The sequence below is a fragment of the Myotis yumanensis genome, unplaced genomic scaffold (genome assembly GCF_028538775.1).
Source record: "Myotis yumanensis isolate MYYU_CA2020_CCGP unplaced genomic scaffold, mMyoYum1.0.hap1 SCAF_6, whole genome shotgun sequence".
In the NCBI taxonomy this organism is placed as follows: Eukaryota; Metazoa; Chordata; class Mammalia; order Chiroptera; family Vespertilionidae; genus Myotis; species Myotis yumanensis.
The window spans coordinates 93,357,358-93,380,974 of NW_027223757.1; the positions used below are offsets into that span (position 1 = coordinate 93,357,358).

At 51.2% G+C, this 23,617-nt stretch overlaps 1 pseudogene; it reads left to right on the forward strand.

Annotated features, from left to right (window-relative positions):
* The first annotated feature begins 3,380 nt into the window (after positions 1–3,380).
* LOC139012955 (HLA class II histocompatibility antigen, DRB1 beta chain-like) lies at positions 3,381–11,839 on the forward strand (annotated as a pseudogene).
* The last annotated feature ends 11,778 nt before the right edge of the window (positions 11,840–23,617 follow it).

The following is a 23,617-nucleotide window of genomic DNA, read 5'->3' on the forward strand; positions in this document are numbered from 1 at the left end:
AGGGGCATTGCCTCCCAGTCCCTTAGGAAGCCTAGGGCAGGCCCTCCTCCCTCATGTCCTGGGAAGGATCCTGCAGTGACATCAACCCCTGGGAGAGCCCAGAGCCCTACTGGCCACCCCCCTGGCTCTGCCTCACCAGCACCTCCCCTTTCAGTTGGGGCTGGCACCAAAAGGGGAGATGCTGAGCCCGTGGCCATTAGGGAAACAGCCTTCACCCTCCAAGGAGCTCTGACCCTGGGGACCAGAGTCATGCATGGCACGGTGGGGGCGGGGCCTGCACCAGAATGGCTGCTCCTGTAGTGAAAGGGCGAGGGCTATGCCCTCCATCTTGCCCCGTATCCTCCATGTTGGGGCAGAAGCCATGTGCTCAGGATAGTACCTTCTTCCCGGAAGCCCAAGCCTCTGCTAGCCACACCCAGGATTTCTTTAAACTAACCAATGACAATCAAGGGAAGTGCATGCCATAGAGATTACCACATCCTATGTAACGAGACACCGACTTGCACCTGGCCAATCAGTAGGGCCCACAGTCCCCTCTCCTACCCTGACTCCACCCCCCTATAAAACTCCTTTTCACGCCGGGCTAGGTCTCTCTCTCTCTGCTTCCTGCCGCTGTGTCGGTGAGGTGGGGGAGCCGAGCTAGCTTGAATTAAAGACTCTCTGCTTTTGCGTCCAACTCGGCTGGCTCCCTGGTATGGTCTAATGGGGATCTTGAAATCTGGGCATAACAGTAGGACTGGGCCTCCCCCTCCCTCCAGATCGCTTCCCCCAAGAAGGTCAACTCTATCTTCCACCAGAAGGACCTGCAGGGTCAGCAAGAGGACCAATGAGGCAGCGCAGGCTTCTGGCCAAGCTGTGGCCTTTGTCCCCTGACGAGGCCGTAAAGGACGGATCCGTACAGAGAACTGAAGGGGGAGGGAAGGTGTGCACCCAGCCCGCGGGTCTTCGACCTGAAAGCCGCCTCCAGGGCGCCAGGCGCGGGGCTTCCTGGGCAGGAGCTGCTCACTGGGTGCAGCGGAGGAAGCAGGCAGGGGGGCTGAGTCCACACACCCCTCCCCCCAAAGCACTTTGACAAACAAGGGTGGGTTCCCAGTGCTGAGACATTTTCCCCCCACCACCCATACCTCCCCCCCTCCGCCCCCCAGGAGGCTTCCAGAACCAAGGAGGGGTAGTGGGTGAGGAGGCAACTACCCAGGGCCCAATACCAGCTCCAGATCGAGAGTCAGCCAGCAACGCATGAAGGGCCCAGGCAAGAGCTGCAGCACCAGGTGACCTCACACGGGAGCCAAGGTGGGCAGTGCACTGAGTACTAGTTTGGTGATGGGGTGTCCTCCGAGGTCGGGTACCTGTGACTGGGATGTGTCTTGGACATAAAGTGAGTGCGGAGTTCTGATCTGTGGTTCTGTTCTCCTGCAAGGGAAGCGGCCAGAGAAGGACGAAGTGGATCTCAGGGAGTGCGAGACATCGCCGATATGGGGGACTGAGCACATAGTCACAAGGGATCTTGGGTTGTGCAATAAATCCCCAAAATGGAGGTTGAGCACATAGACACAAAGGACCTGCAGAGGATGGAAACAGAAATTCTTGGCCAGGGAATGCTCTCCCCACATAGCCCACTGGGTGATGCTGAGGTTCTGGGAAAGGCAGTCCCCGACCCAGCAACAGGAGGCATTGCTCTGCTTCAGTGGTTTTCTTAATGCAGGACCTTCTGTGTCTGTGGGTCATGCCCGCTCATATGAGTGTTTCTGTTGATGTTTGTGTCTCTTTGTTGTTTTGGTGTAATTTGTCTAAAGATGGGGCACGTGCGGCGCTGGGGATCCCAGCTACTGTGGCGAGGCTGACCAGGTGGCAGAGACTGCAGGGTCATCTCAGCAGCTGCTGAGAATTCTTCATCTTGGGGAGCTTCCTGCTTTCCCTCCCAGGGTGGCAGCCGCCAGAAACTCTTAGCTAGTGAGAAGTTTTTGTCTGTGTGTCTGTAATGTAATTTTGGTTACTGACTTCTTTCTTTTGGGGACTTAGTTTTCTGGGGACAAAGATTACACAGGAAAGTAGGGATCACAGGCAGGGGAAGTCAGCAACATGGGCTGGGGTGGGACTCCATTGTTTGGGCAACAAGGTTAATGTCTCCATGATAATGGGCGGTTCTTGAGTGAGAATGGACCACATTCCAAGGTTGACTCCCAGATCCAAGATTGAATCCCAGGTCCCAGGGACTTGTAACTTAATATTTTGAGTTTGCTGAGTTAAATGATAAAAAAATACTGAATATCAAGGTATTTTTAAATAACAGGATTCTGAAATGTAAATCTCAGTATGGCTCATATAGAGAATCTAGAGCAGTGAAGGAAAACCTATGACATACGTGTCAGAGGTGACACGCGAACTCATTTTTTTGGTTAATTTTTCTTTGTTAAATGGCATTTAAATATATAAAATCAATATCAAAAATATAAAACTTTGTTTTACTATGGTTGCAAATATCCAAAAACTTCTATATGTGACCCGGCACCAGAGTTAAGTTAGAGTTTTTCAAACTGCTGACACGCTGAGCTCAAAAGGTTCGCCATCACTGATCTAGAGGATGATTTGAATCTGTTAATGAATAAGTATTATATTCTTTTTTTAAATCTGAATGTATTGCTAATCTGAGGAATGTTAATTCTAACTAGGATGAATAGAATAGGAAACTGAGATGGTTAAACAGCAATTTGGAGTTATCCAGTATATCCTATACCAAGGACACTTAGGAGTGAATTATTTGTATTTTACCTCCCTAACCAGAGGACAAATAGCTTATATCAATGCACTCAGGGAAACAGACATGCATAACCCATGGACACTGACAATAGTGTGGTGAAGGCCTGGGATGGAGGGTGGGGCTAGGTAAAAGGGATCAATGGGTGAGGGAAGGAGAATACATATATATATTACTTTCAACAATAAATATTTAAAAATAGGACAAAATTCAAGGCCTCCTAACTTGCAATAACCTTCCTCACCCTCAGCTCTCAGCACCCTCACATCCATTTGCAAAACGGCTCTGTCTGCAGTGAGAGAGACCAATGCTCCCCAAAGGCTCCAACTTGTGTGCTCATCACTGACAGCACAGAGCTGCCTCACAATGGGGCCCAACACAGTGTTTCTGACACAACCAGACCAAACCTTTAAAGCACTAAATCAAAGCTATGATTTTAATGCAGGAAACTTTAAATTTCAGAAGAGAAACTGCATACTGAATCTCTGACCAGCAACTGATGATGCTATTCATGTCTGATGCTGGTTAGTTCTCAGTACTAAGATGACCCAATCCAGGAACAAACAAATGAGTTCCCTAGTTGGTATTATTTGGGATGTGGTTGGAGAAGAGTCCCAGCCCTCACTGAGTGAGACCTGCCTGCTCCCTGCCCCTGTCCTCTCTGAGCTCCAGCATGGTGTGTCTGCGGTTCCCCGGAGGCTCCTGGATGGCCGCTCTGACGGTGATGCTGATGGCACTGAGCCCTCCCCTGGCTCAGGCCAGGGACACTCCACGTAAGTGCACCTTGGGGGTGAGCTGTTGTGGGGGGAGGAAGAAAGGGAATTAGCTTTGTCACTGTGTCCAGGCCATGTCCATAAGAAAATGGTGGCATTTTCCTCAGTGGCCACCTGCCTTTATCATATGGCTCCTGATTCTTTCCACCACAAAAGGGGCTGGTGCTCGCCATTATGAGTGTGCAAGGGGCTCTATGTATCTCAGCTGTTCTTTTCACCTTGTCTCCAATAAATCTCCCCTGCCTGTGTCCCCTTCCATGGGGGTCTTGAGAGGATTGAGCAATAATGATCTCAGACTGATTCCCACCCAGTGCTCCATTTATTGTATTGAGTTATCCCCAAAGGAAAGTTTCTCTGGCATTTAATGGGGAGTCAAAGGAATTAGAGGGTCTGTCTTTGAGGATCGTGTGTTCCATCCTCAGCAGAATCTGTGATGGAGGTGCCTCTCCCTACTATGTGAGATGTATCCAGGGGCCTCCCCACCATCTCCTTTTCTTTCTTCATGAACCCCTAAAGAAAGAAAAAATTCATCCCTAGGAGTTATAAGAATTAAAATAGCAGGGTACTTACTAAGTGCTTAGATGATCAGCACCAGAAAGAATCACTGTTCAATTCCACACTTAACAATATTTGTGAGAACTACAGTATCATTAAATCTATTTTAGAGATAAAGAACAAGGCCCACGAGTGTTACAATCTGACCCAGTGGGAGAGCTAATGTTCTAATTTAGATTCCTCATTCTAGAGCTTGGGCTTTCACCCCCACTGGTGAACAGGGGCTTGGTTGGGTTTGACTTGCTGCTGAGATTTCTGATGTTCCCATGGGCCAGCATGTGTCTCAGGATTAAAGGCAGCAGGTGCAAGGACTGCTAGTTCCAATATACAGGAGGAATTTACATCCATTTTGCATTTACAACTTGAAAAGTTCCATATGGCCTCACACTATACTGTGAACTTCTGAGAACCACTAAGAAGTTTAAGTGCACGCCTCAGCCTCAGATTCCATCAGCGGGTGGGCTTGTGTTGCCAAAGGAAAGAGAGGATGCCTGACTTACGTTGAATTTCAGAGAAACAACAATTATTTATCTGAAATCCACATGTGCTGGGAATCATGAACTTTTTTTGCTTTATCTGGCGGCCTTTCAGGGGGGCCCATGAACCTGGCCTGATAGTGCTGACCACACAGGCGACAGTGAACAGCAACTCACACATGTTTGTTTTTCATCATCTCAGGTGTCAGGAAGGTGCTGGAGAATTTGTGAAAAGTTAGAAAGACTGAGCCTGAGCAGAGTGCCCTCCCCTCTGCCATCACTTCTACGTGAAGGTCTCCATCTAAAGCTGGGACCTGCTCCTGTTTGTAATCTGTCTCTGTGAGGGGGTCATCTTAGCTGCTCCCCTTCTGAGGGACCTGCCTGTAGAAATGAGAGTCCACATCCGGCCAAGGCTGGTAACCTGATGCCTCCTGGTATTACTGGGAGCAGGAGGCAGTTAGAAAGTGAATTACTTGGGACTCTGGGAATCAAATGGCTCTGGCTGTAGCTGCTACTGTAGACAAGCAGGGGGCCAATGGCCGGGAGATTATGAAAGAAGACAATGTTGAGGACACATGATGACTCGGTGATTGGGTGGCAAGGCAAAGAAATGGTAGATCCTGGTCCTGAACAAATTTATTTTGCTGGAAAAATAGTCTGCACTGAGACCAGATTCCTAAAGAATATAAATTCCATATAGACCAAGCCTTTCCACAGACACAATATTGGCCAAATTTTTATTGTCATTTCCAGCTGCTGCATAATCAACAGTGGCTTTTGCACCCCAGGTTTTTCAGAGGGTTCACCACCCATTCCCCCTCTTCTCACCCCGGGACATCTGCAATGGGGGTTTCTCTGACAACTGGTGGGGATGCCGAGTGCAACCCACTGTGTACAGAACACCCACCCCAACCACACAGAATCATCTGGTCCAAATGTCTATAGTGTTGAGGTTGAGAACACTGCTGGACACCGGCTGTTTTGAAAATTCTAGACTCACACTTTATACACATGCACCGTCACTGTTTATTTTAGCTCACTTCATTACCAAACAAAACAAATGGTCAAATACCAGATAGTCTACTCTTGATTTTCCAGGTGACTGAAGAGCTGGGCACCCTCCAACCCTCTAAACCAGGGGTCCTCCAACTACGGTCCGCAGGCCACATGTGGCCCGCCGAAAACATTTATCCTGCCCGCCGGGTGTTTTTGCCGCCACTGCCTGTCCTGCTTAGCAGCCAACTCATCCCGGGCCCGCAGTGCGCATGTGTAGAATTTCTGAGGGACAGTGAACTGGCCCCCTGTTTAAAAAGTTTGAGGACCTCTGCTCTAAACAAACGAACAAACAAACAAATACCAGACACTTGTACAAATTCACCACTTCCTTGTTGAATCCATTCAATTAATTGAATTTTAAAGCCTTCATTGTTATTATTGCCTTAATGTTTGTCAAAACGTCACGAGTTGTGGTCACTCATCTCTGCTGACCTTCCAGGTCTCTCCTCCATGAGTCGTGCATCGTGGGGAGCCCCCTGTCCTCAGTCAGGGCCTCCCATTTCTGCAGGGACTCTCTCCAAACCAGCGATAGTGTCAGAGCTTCCATCCACCACCTGCTTTAACCACAGGTGTGCTCTGTTCTCTGCGCTTCCTGGGTTGGACATGCAGGAAAGAGAGGGCGCTCTATTGGGATTAGGGTGTAACCCCTGAACCTCGTCAGTGCTCTCCCTTACATGCAGCAGAAGCCCCCCTAACTCACTCCCAGGCCCTCAGCACCCCGCCTCCTCCAGGCTCCTGTCCCCTCCCTCCCACTGTCTGGGCTCAGAGCCTGTTCTCTGGTTTCCCAGGAGGCACATGGGTTCTCTCAGGCTTTGCAGGTGGCATTGCCTTCACCTGAAATGTGCCCCCTCCCCCACATACAGAGACCTTCCCCCACATCCTGTCACTCAGAGGCCCTGGCCCCGTCCCTGATGGGACTTGGACCCTGTGGTCCCTGCTCCAGGTGCCCCTGTCCTGCCATCTCCCTCCTGTGTGGATGCGCCTGTGGTTGGCTGTGATGGGCACTTTGGTGAATTCTAAGCTGCAGAGCAGAGGGCAATGCCCAGTTTCCCTCCTGGGTCCCGGGGCTGCTGGGGCCTGGCACGAGGTCCCCTGCCCAGGGGGTGACAGGAGGAGGCGGGTGTGGGGAAGGGAGAGGCTGGGGGTGGGGGGGAGGCGTCTAGGAGGAGGCGGTGATGGCACAAGTCCTCCCCAGCCTGGAGCCCGGAGCCCTCGGGGCAGCCCAGTGGGTGCCCAGTGGCTGAGGGTCCCAGGGGTCTCCCTGCCGGTCTCCCTGGCCTGCGGTCTCCCAGGCCCAGAGGAGGGGCCCCGGGCGCCTGCAGTGGGGGTGCCGGGTTTTGTGTCCCCACAGCCTGGCACCCCGCACTAGGCAGCGTAGCTGTCCTCTCACCAGCGTGACGGGTCCTTCCTGTCCCCGCAGCAAATTTCCTGGTGCAGCATAAGGGCGAGTGTCATTTCTCCAAGGGGACAGAGCGGGTGCGGTTCCTGGACAGATACTTCTACAATGGGGAGGAGTACGCACGCTTCGACAGCGACATGGGGGAGTTCTGCGCACTGACCGAGCTGGGGCGGCCTGACACCAAGTACTGGAACAGCCAGGAGGACCTCCTGGAGGAGAAGAGGGCAGAGGTGGACAGATACTGCAGACACAACTACTGGTTGTGTTAGGAATCCCTGGTGCAGCGACAAAGTGAGCGCGGGGTGAGGTGGGCTGGTAGCGTGGGGGAGGGGGGTGTGCACACAGGGCTGTGAGGAGCACCTGTGAAGGGCCTGAGGGAGGCTGTGGGGACCCTGTGGTCCTGTCCTGTGTAGGGCGTTTCTGGGGGTGCCCAGCCATGTGCAGTCAGGGGAGGATTTGGGGAGCAGAGGGGAGGGAGGGAGGGGGAGGTGTGAGGAGGGAGGAGGGAATCGGTCTGTCTTGGCCAGCCCTCCCCTCTCCCCCCCCCCCCCCCCCCCCCCCCCCCGCTGACTCTGAGCCCTGGAATAGGGGTGCTGGGTGCACAAGCCTTTCCCTGGGCAGAGGGTCAGGCTGGGTGTGAGGGGCGGGGCCTCCGAGGCACCTCTGGCCTCTCTGAGCTCCTTTCAGGTCTCAGTGTCTTGTTCCCCCCTCAGTGCCCCTGTGTTTACAGAGGGGGTGATGGTGAGCCAGGGTCTAATTGTAATTGTGTTACTTAACACACTGATGTCACATCTACACAGGCTGACAGCAATTAAGTAATTCCATGTTAACTGTTTAGAGTTCTGACAATTTGCCTTACATTCTATTTTGTTAAATATTTTTACATTACCACCAAATCTCAGTTGAAATTTTGTTTTTTATTTTAGATTTATCCTTCTTTGATTTCTCGGGTTCTTGAACATTTCCCATGTATGTATTGGCTAATGATTGTTCCTGCTCTAAGAATGGCCTATTGCCCATCATCCCTGGGGTCCAGGACTTTTAATCACTGATTTTCCAGGTTCTCTAGGCAGCAAGCTGGACACGTTACTAACATGGATTCCGCATTTTCTGCAGCTTCTGGCTTGTGTTTTCATTCTGTTTGATTGCTTTCCGTGTTAGGAATTTAAACATCTTTAAATAATGAAATGTACTGTAAAGTTACTAGCAATGATTTACCATCAATCTTAAATCTACCCTTTTGGTCACCTTTCTCTTCCTCCTCCTCCTGCTCCTCCTCCTTCTCTTCTTTCTCTTCCTCCTTCTCTTCCTTCTCCTCCACCTTCTCTTCCTTCTCCTCCACCTTCTCTTCCTTCTTCCCTCCTCCTCCTTCTCTTCCTTCTCCTACTCCTCCTATTCCTCCTTCTTCTCCTCCTTCTCCTCTTCCTCCTCCTTCTCATCCTCCTCCTCTGCTCTTCCTTCTCCACCTTCACCTGCTCCTCTCCCTCTCCTCCCCCTCCTCCTCTTCCTCCTCCTCCTCCTCCTCATCCAATTCTGTATTTATTGAGCCTGGTCTCAGGCAGGAAGCGCACATGTTAATGAGTCCCAGACCTTGCCCTGAGCTCAAATGTCAGATTGAAAAGAGAGAAAATCCTCCTACCTAATAATAGACAAACATGGTAATTAACCATACCTCTGACATGCTTCCCATTGGCTAATCAGGGTGATATGCAAATTAACTGCCAACCAAGATGGTGGCCGGCAGCCAGGCAAGCTGAAGTGAACAGGAGGCTTGCTTGCTTCAGTGATGGAGGAAGCCAAGATTCCCTGCCTGCTGCTGCCCAGCTCTGAACTGTACTCTAAGCAACTATGTTGCAATTATAGAAGCTAAACAATCCCTAGAAACCTGCTTTCAGCCAGCCGGGCCTCAGAGCTGGAGTTGCAACAGTGTTTCAATTATAGAAGCTAAACAAAACCCAGGTGCCTGCTTTCAGCAGCTGAGGTCTAAGAGCTGGAACCAAGCCTCAGAGCTAAAGCTGGCTCTAAGGTCCAGTGACAGCCATAGAAGGGAAATAAATCCCAGAATAAAAAAGAAAAAAGAAAAAAAGGAGAGGCTGGGAGCTTCAGTCACCCACCAGCCTGAAAATGGCCCTCAGTCCCTCACCCAGACTGGCCAGGCACCCCAGTGGGGAGCCCAACCCTGAAGAGGGTGTGACCAGCTGCAAACAGCCATCATCCCCTCATCCAGGCTGGCCAGGCACCCAAGCGGGACCCCCACCCTGATCCAGGATACCCTTCAGGGCAAACCAGCCAGCCCCTACCCATGCACCAGGCCTCTATCCTATATAATAAAAGGGTAATATGTAAACTGACCCTAACAGCAGAACGACTGGGAATGACTGATCACTATGACACACACTGACCACCAGGGGGCAGACCCTCAATGCAGGAGCTGCCCTCTGGTGGTCAGGACGCTCTCACATGGGAGGAGCTCTGCTCAGCCACAAGCCAGGCTAGTGGCTGCCAGTACAGCGGTGGTGGTGGGAGCCTCTCCTGCCTCCTCAGCAGCGCTAAGGATGTCCGACTGTAGTTTAGGCCTGCTCCCCGCTGGCAAGTGGACATCTCCCAAGGGCTGCCAGGCTGCCAGAGGAATGTCTGATTGCCAAATTAGGCCCAATCTCCCAGGGAGCAGGCCTAAGCCAGGAGGTGGTCATCCCCTGAGCAGTCCCAGACTGTGAGAGGCCACAGGCCAGGCTGAGGAACCCCCCATCCGAGTGCACAAATTTATGTGCACTGGGCCTCTAGTATGTGATAAACAGCTGACATATAGTGACGGCTACGTTCCAGCCACTGTTTTACATGTTTCAGGCCCATTGGTCCTCATCTGTCCTTAAGCGGTGAATTAGCATTATCACCGCCTTTGCAGGTGAGGAGCTGAGCAGAGGATCTCCCAGGATCACCCAGTAAGAGGCACAGCCTGGATGTGACCAGGCAGCCCTGCTCCAGAAATCACACTGGAACTCACACACTCTGTGCCTCGCAAAGATTTCTAAACACTTCATTCAACAATGAGCAACTATTTCAAGACATGAAAAATCCCTCAAATTTCCTCAACGTCTCTCAAATCCAGTGGCCTGGGCTGTAGGCAGAGATTCAAGTCTCATGGCACTACCTCCTGCCGGGCCACAGGGTACTTTGAGGGGGGGCTACCGGGGCCTGGAGCCTGGGACTGGAGACAAGGCCAAAAGGGAGCAACTCAGGGGCCGGCCTGTCTTTCTCATGTCTCCCTCCCCCGTCTCTGTCCCAGCTGAGCCCACAGTGACCGTGTATCCTGCAAAGACCCAGCGCCTGCAGCACCACAGCCTCCTGGTCTGCTCCGTGAACGGCTTCTATCCGGGCCACATTGAGGTCCGCTGGCTGCGCAACGGCCAGGAAGAGGAGGCCGGGGTGGTGTCCACGGGCCTGATCCGGAACGGGGACTGGACCTTCCAGACCCTGGTGATGCTGGAGACAGTTCCCCGGAGCGGAGAGGTCTACACCTGCCAAGTGCGGCACCCCAGCAGGACCAGCCCTGTCACCGTGGAATGGAGTGAGACGCCCTCTGACCTCACACACCTCCCCCCCGCACAGGGTCCTTTGCTTGTCCCTGAGGGTCAGGGTCCCCTCTCCCCACACCCCGTTTTCCTTTGCTCTGTCTCTCCTTCAGCACAGGCCACAGGGTAGCCCTGTGATCACTTCTGTGAACACCCATAGCCCTGGGAGGCCGCCATGCCTGCCCTGCTCTGAATTCCCCACACTCTTCCCATCATGGTGCCCCTTGGCCCTGGGCACCATCCCCTGTGGGCTGGGCGGGTGCTTCTGCCTGCGCTGAGCTGCCCCCTGTGATCTGGGAAGAGGCGAGTCCTCCACAGCGTGGGGATCTTCCTGCCACGGGAGAGTCCCGTCTGCTCTGCCATCTGTGGCTCTGTCACCCGGGCCAAGTCCTGGAGGTCACGGGCCCCGGGCTCCGCAGCCTCAGAGACTGAAGCAGTGGCCTTGGGTCGGGAGTGAGGGGACCTGAGGCCAGAGCCTGGGCCTTGTACCTGCTCAGAGTGACCTCAGTCTCTTTCCTGGAAATGGCTATTGTTCTGCTTCTTTTATGGCAGCGCCCCTACCCGCACCCCCACCCACCTCCTATCTTCAAGCTCTCAATCCCAGGGTCTCCATTAGAGAAGTTGCTTTGGGCTAAAACCCACTGAAACCAGCTTCTCTCTCAGGGGTCCAGTCTGGATCCGCCCAGGGCAAGGTGCTGAGTGGAGCTGGGGGCTTCGTGCTGGGGCTGCTCTTCCTCGGGGCGGGGCTGCTCATCTACTTCAGGGCTCAGAAAGGTAAGGAGCCTGCTGGCAGCCGAGGCTCCGAGACGGTGGGGAGAACTGGGGCTTTGCTGGGTGAGCTCTGGGTATGGCAACGCCATAGAAGCCTCTCTTTCCCTGTCGGTCTCATGTTCCCTGGAAATGCAGAAATAACCAGCTCCCCGTTCTTAGGGTGGAGACATGAGGAGTCATGCCTGTGGGGTTAGAGAGGGGTTAACATGCACGGGGATTTCATTGCAGATCCTGGGGCCCATGGAGGAGCAGGCCTTGCTGTCACTAAATACACTGGACTGTGAAGGCTTTGGGGCCACTGTTCTCAGTTTCTGCTCTTGTCCCTGCTCTGGTGTCAGCAGGTGGGGTGCTGCTAGAGAAGTTCAGGTGGCCTGGGCGGGGACCCTGTGTTTGGGGTCACACTTACCTTCATATCTTTAAGTGGCATCTTCCTTCTCTTCCCAGGACACTCTGGACTTCAGCCCACAGGTAATGCTCTTTAATCCTCACTTAGGGACGCATTCGGTTTCCCTAGAACAGAAGGTGCAGGGGACGAGCCAGGGGAAAGATAGCGGGAGCCTGGGTGTGGCTCTGGCGGCCGCTTACACTGCAGCGTCTCCTCCTGCCTGGTGAGAGGCAGCTCTAAAGCAGCTTTGGCTCCTGTGGCCTCAGAGCATTTCTTCTCACTTGGGAGCCCCAGCAGGAGGCCTGGGAGGGCAGCGCCCCTGCTGGCTGGGCCTGGGAGCAGCACTGTCCTCTGTCTGCAGGACTCCTCACCTGAGGTGGCCATGGCGACAAGGGCAGAAGAGATCCTTCTGTCCAGCCCCTTCACCGCCTGAAGAAGTTTCCTGCTGGGCTCTCACTCCACAAGGAGAGCCACCTGGGACTCTGGCTGGGTCCTGGCCCCTGACCCCGCAGCCGCTCCTCCCTGCTTCTTCCTCCCACTGTGGACCTGGAGGCCCAGTGCTGGCTACAGAGCCTGAGCTCCATCCCTCCCTGTCCCTCTGTGTTCAACCCTCGCTGTCTGCTGAGCACCTTAGCTCACCTCTGCTCACATTTCTTCGTAAAATGTTCCTCGATTAAATATGGAGTGAAATCATCTGCCTCACAGGCTTCAAGGGCAGGAAGTAGGAAGAAAGGAGCTGCACAGGACCTAGGAGACTGGGCTACATATCGGGGCACACTGTGCTGTCTGTTCCTGGAACAGACAGATAGGAAGGTACTGACATCAGGTCAGGCCTTGAGATATGATCTCATGGTCCCTCCTCAATATATACTGTGCTCTCTGTTCCCAGAAAACATAGATAGGAAGGTGATAATGCTATACTGTGTCGGAAACAAATTGCGTAACCATGGCTTTGTAACTTTGTAGTTTTTGCAAATAAATTGCCATAACTCTTGCAGTCAGGTGCTGCAGTTCAAAGCAAAGGTTGAACTGCAGACAGCTGGCCAGCTTAATAAAGGTTCTTAAATTTAAATTCTGAGTCGGTGGTCTATCTCACTGAGTCAACCCATAACACTAGGAGACTGGGCGCCAACAGAGCTGTGCAGGCCAAGGGCCCTAGGCCGCCTCCGAACCCCTCACATGCGGAGGAGGCACCTGAGCCCAGAAGCCCAGAGCCTCCCAAGTCACACAAGTCAGGACGGAGACCCAGGTTCCCACCCAGGCCCACAGCTCGCTCGGTGTGACTCCCCCAGGTCATCAGGAGCCAGGAAGGGGCTGGTGCAGGGATGTGGTCCCCGGCTCCCACCCCTCCCAGGCTTCTGGAGCTCAGTCTGGGAGGCAGAGTCAGGAGGAGTCCAGTCCCCTGTGGGCCTAGAAGCAGTTTCCATGCTTGGGCACCTCCCAGCCTCCTGTTGGGACAACCCCACCCCCAGGAAGCTCCCGTCTGATGGGGACAAAAGAAACAGAGAGCCAAGCGAACACGTAAGTCATTGGTGAGAACACACCACGACAGGAGAGAGTGGCTGGGCCCTGGCTGGTTTTGCTCAGTGGATAGAGCGTCAGCCTGGAGACTGGAGGGTCTCGGGTCTGATTCCAGCAAAGGCACAAGCCTGGGTTTCTGGCTTGATCCCCTGTGTGGGGTGTGCAGGAGGCAGCTGATCAATGATTCTCTCTCACCATTGAACTTTCTATATCTTTCTCCCTCCACCCTTCTCTCTGAAATCAATAAAAATATATATTTTTAAACAGAACACTTGGAATTTGTGTTGGCTTCACCAAGGAAGGCTTCCTGGAAGAGGCTGAGATGTGAGGAGAAGGAGCTGTTTTAACAGCTTAGGAGAGGATCTGAGCCCAGGGAGAGCCTGGAGCTGGCAAGGGAGAGGGTACAGGGGGAGTTGCCTCTGTAAGTTGTCTGAACCCTCACACAGGCTCACTGGTGAACATGGGGGCCTGTATGCACACACTCACGCCTACATGCACACTCATCCATGCACACTCATAACCACAGGTCCCATCCCAGGTGTAAGCACACATAAGCCTTCTCAGACCTCCGTGCACACACATGGATGTGCAACCTGCATTCATGTTCGCATACATGCAGTCAGATACAGACCTACAGGGGCCAACCCGGCCTTTTCTGGAGTTCAGATGTGCTTTCCTCTGCACATCGGAAGGGGCCTGCACTCCCCAGTAAACATGGGTCCCCAGCAGCTGTGTCACCTGTCAAATGTCCTGGCCCCACTGCCTGGGCTCCATCCACAGCCCCTGCACCAGGCCCCACGGGGGTGACAGGAGTTTCTTTTACGCTGTGCATGTACCCGTCACTGCATGCAAGCTGCCCCAGAAATGGGGTGACCTTGAGAGAGGAGGTTCCCTTCAGCCCAGAGCACTCACAGGGGGAGGGGCTTAGCTGGGAGCTGTCAGTGGCCAGCACTCCGCCCCCTCCCCCCGCATCCCCCGGCCCAGGAGGGTGAAGGGGTCTGTGGGCAGCCCTGGCACAGATGCCCACTCCCCTCCCCCCCAGGCTCCCTGAGTCCCTGGGCTGCAGCCATGCTCCTCCCTTGGGTTCTCCTGGGCCCTGGGCCTCGTGGCCCCTCCCACATCATCCCACTTCCCTGCCTGGATGCTGACAGCTCCAGGTGGCAGGCCCCTCCACACCCTCTCTCCCTCTCCCTCTTCCTCTGCCCTCCATTCCTTGGTGAGTCCATCTCTGAACACAGGGTGGGGTGAAGACAGGCCCTCCACTCCCAGGCCTCTGTAACCCGGATCAGTGGGCCAGGGGCTGACAGGCAGTGGCTTTGTTACTTGCAGGCTCTGTGGGTGGCGGTGGCTTTCCATGTTCTACTGACAGAACCCCCTTCTCCACTCCCCGTCCTCTGGTGACAGCACCCTCTCCTTGGCTCACACAGACACCTGGCATGAGTGTGAGCAGAGGCCTGTGGGTCCTGGGGAACACTCATCCTTCCTTCCCAGGGAAGCTGTGGGCCAAGGGACCCTGGCTCAGAGAGGTGGGCTGCCCCCTGGACTCTGGCTGTATTTCATCTGTGATGCACATGTGTTTCCACACTTTACTATCCCCAAAGCTGTGACATGTGTGTCCTCGGGTCCTGCATATAGGCATTCAGGGTCTTTGGTTGATTAGCCCCACCCACCCTCCATCCCCCACCTTCCCTCCAAGATTCCACACTCTGCTCCATGCTCCCATGTGTCTGAATCCACTCTGTTCATCGGTTTATTTTGTTACCTTAGTTTCCCTATATGAGTGAGATCATGGGATACTTGTCTTTCTCTGACTTATTTCACTCAGCATGATACTCTCCAGGTCCCTCCATGCTGTCTCATAGGGTAAGAGATTCTTCTCTTTTACTGCTGCATAGTATTCCATGGTGTAGATGTATCATGGCTTTTTATCCACTCATCTACTGATGGGCACTTGGGCTGTTTCCAGATCTTAGCTATTGTAATTTGTGCTGCTATGAACACAGGGGTGCATACATTCTTTCTGATTGGTGATTTGGAATTCTCAGGATATATTCCTAGAAGTGGGATCACTGGGTCAAATGGCAGTTCCCTTTTTAATTTTTTTAGAAAACTCCATACTGTTTTAAAAAATGGCTGCACCAGTCTGCATTCCCACCAGCAGTGAACTAGGTTTCCCTTTTCTCCACATCCTCACCAGCACTTGTCATTTGTTGATTCACTGATGGTAGCCATTCTGACAGGTGTGAGGTGGTACCTCATTGTCGTTGTAATTTGCATCTCTCTGATGACCAATGACTTTGAGCACTTTTTCATCTGACTCTTGGCCATCTGTATGTCCCCTTTGGAGAAGAGTCTATGTAGGTCCTTGGTTCATGTTTAAATTGGATTGTAGGAGCTTACATTCTAAAAGAAAACACACACCTCTTTTATATGGTGTTTCTGTTTGCGGTTTGGGGGGGCTGAGGAAATGGTCTGCAGGGAGAGCTTTGGATACACCTCAGCCCCATTGTTTAAGGGAGAGAAGGAGAGGACAGCTTTAAAGGCAGACATGCTGGGTAGGCAGAGCTCTCAGGGAGGGAACACAATCCCACCCAGGCAGGGATTTGCTGCAGTAAATAGGACGGGGGAGGGGGGGGGGGCGGGGGGGCAGGGGGGCAGGGGGCAGTGAGGGGTGCAGGGAATCCTTAGACACAGTGGAGCCAGAAGGATTCTGCAGCCTTTTTCCCAAGCGCAGGCCCACCAGGCAGGACGGCTGTGACAGGACACAGGGCTAAGAGGGAATCCCGTGACCCGACAAGCAGGAAGAAGAAAGAACCAAAGTTGAAGGCAGGCTGCGAGGATCAAGGAATTCTTGAAAGCAAAAGTGGCTGGAGGCACAGAACCAATGGTGAATTCTACTCAGTGTCTGGTGCACCAAGAGCATTTCGGCTTCTGAGTTAGAAAATACCATGCACTACGATTTTATTAATTAATTAATTTATTTATTTATTTATTCGTTTATTTATTTATTTGTTAGTCCTCACCCGAGGATATTTTTTCATTGATTTTTAGGGAGAGTGGAAGAGAGAGGGGAAGACAGAGAGAGAAACATCAATGTGAGAGAAGCACATCGATTGGTTGCCTCCTACAGGAGCCCTGGCCTGAGCCTGGGCTAGGGAGGAGCTTGCAACCAAGGTATGTGACCTTGACCCGAATGGAACCCAGGACACTTTGGTCTGCAGGCCGACACTATACTAGTATTTCCTGAGCCATTCTGGCTAGGGCTTTTAAGGTTTTTATTTTGTGTGTGTGTTTTTAATACTACAATTTTAAATGGACCACACTATTTTTTTCTGATCAAACCCCCACCTCTGGGGTGGAGGGAAATTAAAAAAACACCTTTCTCCCCCAGGGCGCTGGCCAGGGGGCAGTGCACTATGGAACCAGAGTGGGAACAGGAGAAGTTATTAGCATTTTGTTGTTATGATAAACTTTGTATTTAAACTTGGTAAAAGGCCAATTACCTTCCAAGAGGGAATAAGGAAGAAATTTCCAAAAATGTGTAGATGCCTTTAGTGAAGTTTCAGAACCAAAAGACTAATTGACATGAAAAGCTGGAGAGAAGGAAGTGGTTGAAAAGTTCATTCACAAAGTTTAATTCCACTTACATGAACTTAATACACGTGTTCTTCACCATTAGGCCTAGATTGTGGGTGAAAATTCCATAAGATGTTACACAAAGCCAGCCAGATTCTCAAGGGATCCCCTGGAAACTTTACAACACATACAGGTCAGGCAAGTCGCCAAAAAAATCACGAAAGCAAAGAACCTAAGAAGAGTAACATACATGGGCTTTCTTTTTGTTTTCCTGTTGTTTGATAAACGTGAAGGAATGGGTGGCAAGCAGTTCCTTCTGCTCATCATCACTGCACATTTGCCTTAGGTTGCCTAAAGCATTAAGGACCATAAATAAAGTGGGGCAGCAAAAATGATGAGAGCCAACAGCAGGGAACTTGGCAGATTCTGGGATGTGACCCACTCTGCCCTTCTCCGGGGTCGGCCGGGTCCCGCCTCAGGGACCCCCTGCAGCTGCGGTCACAGGTGCACACACCAAGACTGCGTTTCACAGGCACACGCGGTGCAGCATGGACTGTCCTGGGACCCCGTTCCTGCCCAGCCCTGGGCGGCTCCCACTTAAACACCCACAGCCACACCTGTGCCTGGGACCAGGGACCCTTTCGCTCCCGCCAGGACCGGCCACTGTGCAGGCAGTTCTCTCTGTTTAGACATGGAGGCACTTTTTTAAATGATTGATTGGAGGAGAGAGAGGAAGGGGGAGAGAGAGAAACGTCAATTTGTTGTCCACTCATTTCTGCTCCCATTGGCTGCTTCCTGTATGTGCCCTGACTGGAGGTCGCCCCTGCAACCATGGCGTATCAGGACGACACTCTAACCAGTGGAGCTACCTGGCAGCGTAGACATGGAAGCCATTGTAGCACTGGCTCCGGTGAAGCCACATGTCCCCAAAGCACCACTAGGCCAGACACTCATCACTTAGATAAAATTCCACATCCCATGTCGGCCACCGAGAGATGGAAACAGAACTCCCTACAAGTTAACTGTCTCTACACCCCTAATATTACACATAAACACCACCTGGCAGCACAGGAATTCACAGAGAAGTATGTAAACCTGTCATAAATCTGTATAAACAACTACCCGTGAGAAGGCATGGGTGGCAAATGGTCCTTCGTGGGGATTTAGATGAGGCACAAACGTGGGAAGGCTGCCCCTTTCCTCCTCCTGCGCTCAGCTCTGTCCCGTGGGTGTGGAGGCCACAACGCCCGAGCCTCTCTCACCATCGCATGGCTGGCGCTGCTGGTGGGGCTCTGACTCAATGGCTCAGGTTCAGCGAGGGCTCCTGCTGAGTGTGCTTGTGAGAGCGCAGGCGAGGGTACACAGAGCGCCAGTCCCATCTTCACTGCTTTACACTGTCATGTCACATGCTGCCTTCCGTCAACGGTTCATACAAGATTTAGCCATTCCTAAGTGTTTCTATGACTCCTAGAACACAGGTGTGTGGCTCTTCAACAATCGTATATCGTTTGTTGTGACTCGTATAGACCCATGAAACTTTAACTGGGAGCATGAGTTCCCCTTGAGGGACGACTGTGCTTCCCTTGAGAGATGAGAGCAAGTTCAGGATCCACCTCTGTTTCCTGTGTTACTTGGTCCCCAGGAATCTCAGAACTAAAGGTGAGATACATGCAGAAATTCTATTGTCTTTGCTTCTATTTATTACTGTTATTTCCTCCCTGATTCTGTCCATGTATTTTTGTTAATGGCAGTTCAATCATTCGGTAATGCACGTCCATTGCAATGATGTAGAGTGACCTAGGCAGGACATACGCCCGCCCTGCAACTGCCGACCTGCCCTTTCAGAGGTGAGCGTGGCTGATGGTTGGAGAGTATCCTCTCAGATATGTCACTCACACTCCTCTAGCCCCTTCCCACAGCCAGAAGTGGTTTCCAAAGTAATTTCACTCTTCAGTTTGCCTCTCAAAATGCAAAAAAAAATATTTAATTCACGACACTGATGTCACTTTCCGTGTTACCCCTTCCTTCCCCTGTAGTGTGTATAAATTCATTTCCCAATATCCTCGCAGGACTCTCTGAGCTCTGTCCCCACCATCTCGTTATTACCTCCCTCGGCTAAATGCTCCCAGCAGCCTCTGCAGTTCCAGGCACAGTGTCTCTCTGTGTCTCCCATTTTCTGTTGTCAAGTTCAGAAACCTGACTTTCTAAAACTCCTCAGAAGCCAGACCAGGGGGCACATGGGAGGAGAAAGAAGACAACACTTTCTTTGAAAGACAATCAGATGCCCCAGGGCCACGGTGACCCCCCTGTAAGGAAGCTGGACAGTGTGGTGCTGGGTGTCGGTTACAGGGTCAGGCCCTGTCCGTGCTATGTGACCTCCAGCTCACTGGCACATATTTTATTATTTATTTTGAGTAAAAGAAACAATGGCCCTATCTGCCCATTTCCCCCTTAATGGAAGATATTTTTCCATTGACTTTTAGAGAGTGGAAGAGAGAGGGAAAGACAGAGAGAAATATCGATGTGAGAGAAACACGTCGATTGGTTGCCTCCTGCACAAGCCATGACCTGGGCCCAGGGCCGGGGAGGAGCCTGCAACCCAAGTACGTGCCCTTGACTGGAATCAAACCCATTGAACTTGAGACCCTTGGGTCTAGAGGCCAATGCTCTATCCCACTGAGCCAAACCGGCGATGGCATAGACAACTTCTTGTTATCTGTCCCCTTTGCTCATATTTTAACTACTAACCAGATCCCCCCAAAAACTTTTTCTTTAAGGTCGGGTCCCAAATTTGGGACCATGAGACTGACAGGATATCTTAGACCCCCAGGTCATCCTCAGGGTGTCCAGATGGCCGTGTAACAGCACCCCTTTTTGCTCTTTGTCTTGCTTGTGACCCGTTTGGCCCCATAGGGACCCTGCAGTGATTAGCGAGTGGTCTCCACATGGCGCTGCAGGGTGGCACGGTGCTCCTGGCACCTGGAGGAAGAGGGGCCAGGATGCGGGGGGAGTGCGTTCACCCCCGGGAGAGGGAGTATTAGACAGTTTACTCTCCTGAGGAGAAAAGTCCTTCTCTATAAGGAAGGACTATCCCAAAATCACTAGCACATATTTTATCATTTATTTTGAATAAAAGAAACAACATTGTGGCCACAGACCTGGGATCATGGGCAGTGGCTGGTGGAACACAAGGTGGAATTTTGAAAAACCCTGTGGCCGGTGTTTGTGCTGGATGCAGAGTTGGCTTCTTCTCCAGGACACGGTTACCACAGGCCTGGGTCAGAGAGAAGGAAGGGAAACCCCTGCTGACAGCACCAGTGGGCGGGCCTGTGAGCTCCCTCTGCTGCTCTCCCTGGGCCCCTCCCTGCACACACTCTGGTTCTAAAGCTCGCGCTGGGCTGAGGGTTATGAAGCACAGATCAGTGAGGTCAGGGAATGGACTTCAGAAGCCGAGGAAGCCCTGCCAATGGGCTCCGTGGAAAGACGGGTCCATCCAACGTCCCTGCGGGAGGACATCACTGCATCTCACCAGGCAGGGCTGCCAGCCGTGCCGAGAGCTAGCGTGGCCTGTCCGTGGCACAGCCTTCCCTCAGGGATACGTGTCTTCCGTGGGTAGAAGACCTTGGGCCTGTCTTCCCATTTCCCCCTTAACTATAGGGACCAATAACTTGCTTCTCACTTTAAATTCCAAATTAGCGGTGGGAGCTTTCTGGAAACGACGAGAATGTTCTGAAACGACTCGGACATGAGGCAGACACTCCATGCAGCCTGTGCTGATCACCAAACGCCCGTTTCCCAGGTTTATTGCAATCTTTCAGGCTTAGCACAAATGAGTCCATGTGGTGACACGGGCAGGACTCAAGACCGTGTGTGATGCTGCCGATGGCAAGCTGCCTGTTGTTCCACAAAATCTGTGTTTCTGGCCCAGCCGGGGTGGCTCAGTGGTTGAGCATCGACCTATGAACCAAATCAAGGTTTGATTCCTGGACAGGGCACATGCCCGGGTTTCAGGCTTGAACCCCCCATTTGATTTTCTATGTCTCTCTCCCTCTCTCTTCCTCTCTAAAAGCAACTAAAACTATATGTTTTTAAAAATCTGTGCATCTGATTTTACTCGTTTCTTCCCAAGATGTTGTGATACATTTTCCTTAAACACAAAGCTGTGGCCCCAAGAATGAAGATCAGAGACTATACGACTTCTGACCTGACAACCACTGTCCCCCAGAAACCAAGTCAACGGCCTTTTCCTAGGATGGACCCCAAGTTTCCTGTGGAGCAGAGCAGGGCTGCCTCCCCTCCTGCTCAGTGGGAGGTCTGGCCTGGGGGCCACTAGCAGGACTGACCCTGTGGGGGCAGCTGTTACTTTGCTTTACCTGAACTCTCCTTCTATTGAGGAAGCTCTGAGGAAAAGTGTGAGATAGAGGATATTAAAAGGAACAGGTTTTGTCACACATAACTGGACAGCATACAGAATTTAAGCCACAGTTGTTGATACATCCTTTTTTTAAACAAAAATTTATTTTAGAGAGACAGAAACATTGATGTGAGAGAGGAACATGATCTGTTGCCTCCTGTACACACTGGATGGGGGACTGAACCCGAAACCTGGGCATGTGCCCTGACAGGGAATCAAACTGGACCCTCTCAGTGCACAATAGGACGCTCACCCACTGACCCACACCAGCCAGGGCAGACCATTCTTTTAAAAAATAAATTGCTGCCGAAACCGGTTTGGCTCAGTGGATAGAGCGTCGGTCTGCGGACTGAAAGGTCCCAGGTTCGATTCCAGTCAAGGGCATGTACCTGGGTTGCGGGCACATCCCCAGTAGGAGATGTGCAGGAGGCAGCTGATCGATGTTTCTCTCTCATCGATGTTTCTAACTCTCTATCTCTCTCCCTTCCTCTCTGTAAAAAATCAATAAAATATATTTTAAAAAAAATAAAATAAAAATAAAAATAAAAAATAAAAAATAAATTGCTGTGATTTGTAAATTTTATGTCAAATTTATTTAAACATGTTTTGGTAGTGTCCTCTTTGACTACATCTCAGTGTATTCTGCATATACAATTGCTTTGTTTGCCGTTCTTTTTCATCCAAATCTGAGATGGACCTTAGCCAGGCTTCCCCAGATTGTCACACATCACAATTAGAGAATTTTGAGTAAGTTATGATTGTCTGTTTGCTAAATTAAAAGTGATATTCTCCTAGTTGCCTCTGTACACCTGCCCACAGCACTGAATTCCCACTGGGGTCTAGGGACAGAGTTTGTTCTCAAATCCAGGAACAAGAGGGATTTCTCCCCAACCTCGCCAAGAAATTCTGACTTTTCCACATTAACAGAAACATATTTTCCCAAAGTAAGTGAGATACACTTTCTGGTCTGATTTCAGGGGGTCTAATTTGCACTAAACATGCTGAAAAGCCTGAAATCCTGATGAGAACAGTAGGTTGCGTTTAGGAATTGGGGGCACTATTGCCTCTAAGAAGGGGAAGGTGTGTGTGGGAGCTCTGGGTGTGGTTACATAAGAGAAATACAAAGCTTGTCATTTCCAGAGAAGGGGACAATGGTGAGGCCGGAATCTTGTCCAGGAACTGGAATTGCTCCGCTGCAGCCGCCTCAGTTTATGGAAATGCGGTCACTCACTGAGAGGAGTAGCTGTGGGCAGCACATCTGTGAGTGAGGGAGGGGAGTGCTTTCCCTGGAGGAACAGTCCCTTCAGAAGGTGAATGCGAGGTGGTCGGTGCAGTGGCTGAGCATGTGGGTCTGAACACTTCACTGGGCTCAACCTGGAGGGCACCTTTACTGCCTGTGTCCTTGCAAAGGTCCTTCAACCACCATCACTCTATTCTCTCCAACTGTAGGGATGAAGGGCACTTAGATCACCGAGATGATGTGAGAATTAAACAAAAATCTGTTTCAAAGAAAGCCCCTGAATATCCTGGGTACAGAGTAAAATGTTCAGAATTACTCAATAGACTTTACTCACTTTTATATGGAGGTATAATTGACATACGGCATTATATTAGTTTCAGGTGTACAATGTAAAGATTGTATGTTTGTATATATTGGAAATGACACCACAGTAAGTCTAGGTAACATCTACACCACACATAGTTACTAAACTTTTCTAGTGATGAGAACATTTAAGACAGTGGTTCCCAATGTGGGGCACATGCCCCACAGGCGGCAATTTGATTTTTCACGGGGACAATTCAAGAATGAGTTATTAACAGTGAATGTTTTGCATTTCTTATAGTTCTAGGGGCCTCCTATACAGTATATAAATATATATTGTGACATATTTATGCATTTCAGTTCTCTACTAGAATTATGTTTTGAAACTTTATTTGCTATTTTTTATATCACTTCATATTACTTTTTAAAAACAGTTTCTTAGTCATTTCTTCCTCAGTACTTCAACTGTCCTTTCGTTCTTTTATTTTTTCTTTTTCATGGAGACCGTGTTCTTGGAAGCTTGTTTAGACCAAATTAACGGCCTTTTAGGCTTCCTTCGAGTGAACAGGGGCTCACTTTTTGAATAATAGGAATCCTATGTCACAGGGGGCATCAGGATTTAGAGAAGCTTAGGTGGGGCATGGCCAAAAAAGGGTTGGGAACCACTGCTTTAAGATCTACTCTCTTAGCTGTGCATAACATCCTAATGACTTCTTTATTTCTTAGCTGGAAGTTTGTGCCCTTTGACCATCTTCCTCCATTTCACCACCTCAATTGCAGTCCTTTCGCTGCAGCATGGTCAGTATCCTGTCACTAGACAC